This window comes from Onychomys torridus, chromosome 2, assembly GCF_903995425.1.
Source record: "Onychomys torridus chromosome 2, mOncTor1.1, whole genome shotgun sequence".
NCBI classification, from domain to species: Eukaryota; Metazoa; Chordata; class Mammalia; order Rodentia; family Cricetidae; genus Onychomys; species Onychomys torridus.
The window spans coordinates 98,476,906-98,478,435 of NC_050444.1; positions in this window are offsets into that span (position 1 = coordinate 98,476,906).

Below are 1,530 nucleotides of genomic sequence, written 5' to 3' on the forward strand. Positions count from 1 at the left end.
AACTTTTTTTTTTTACAGTAGCAAAGGCTTGTGGGAAGTGTCCTTATGAATTCCACCAATATTCTTTGAAGCACAAAGTAATCTCCAGATTATAATAGAGATCTCCATATGAATTACATTGTATATAACTATAAAAAACTCACATTTCATGTACTGTTCAATTTCACATTATATATTTTATGATTTTTGAATGTTAAGGGGAATAAAACCAGAATGAAATACAATTTTTTTTTAAATTACAGAAAATATATTGGGTGTAATTTATCAAAAACATAACCACAACACTTCCTTTTTGCCTATGAAATCTACCCTTCACATAGAAGCATTTACAAAAGTATATGATGTACAGCGTGAAAGTACAGCCATTGTCTTGGTTAAAACTTGTAAAATCATGGTTGCACTTCCAAATGAACCAACCACCTTCCTCCCAGGTAACAATGGCTGGATCCTTATGGTTGTTATTTCTGTTTCCTTTTTAGTTTTTTTTAGTTGAAAATAAATTTTCCTTCATACAATATACTGCGACTACAGTTTTCTCTCCCTCGTACCTGCCAGATTCTCCTCACACCTCCACCCTGCCAACTCCTTGCTTTCTTTCTCTCTCTCTTTAGAAAACAGATAAATTTAATTAAATAAACAAACCAGAATAAAACAAAACATACAGAAAAACAAAGAAGCACGAGAAACACATACACACAGATACAGAAAGCCCATGAAAACACAAAATTAGAAACCATAATATATAAGCACGTGACCAGTAAGGTAAAAAATGCCCTCTTTCCCAGTCATGAGACAAAAAAAAAAAAAAAAAAACAAAACTTCAAAACTACCATTGAGTTTGATTTGTGGTAGCCATCTACTGCTGAGCGTGGAGCTAGCCCTTAAGTATGATTTGTATACCTGATGAGTTTCCTTTGCCAGCAGTTATTAACTGGAGATAGCTTCTCAGTTAGGAATGATGGAGTATTGCATCATTTTTCTCTTGACACTGAGAATCCATCTGGCTTGGACCTCTGCAGGCCCCGAATATGCTGCTACAGTCTTTAAGTCCATACGTGTGTCAGTTCTGCTGTGTCTGGAAGGCACTGTTATCTTGGTGTCTTCCATGCCCATGGCTTTTATAATCCTTTGGCTTCCTGTTCTGTATGGCTCCCTGATCCCTGATGAAGACATCCCATTTAGGATTCAATGTTCCAAGGTCTCTCACTCTGCACAATGTCCAGTTGAGGGTTCTTATTTTAGTTTACATCTACTACAGGAAGAAGCTTCTCAGCAACTTACTGATCTATGGGTGTAGCAGAACATCATTGGGGTCATTTTATTGCTGTGGTCCTTTAACAGAGCAGTAGTATCTGGATTTCTCCTAGGTCCCTAACCTATCTAGTCTCAGGTTCTTGGCCACCCAAGCAATATCAGGAATGAGTTAGTTCTCATAGAGGGGGCCTTAAATCCATTTAGAAAGTAGTTGGTTACTCAACAACATTTCTGTGACTATTGCACCAGTGTATCATGCAGGCAGGTCACCATTGT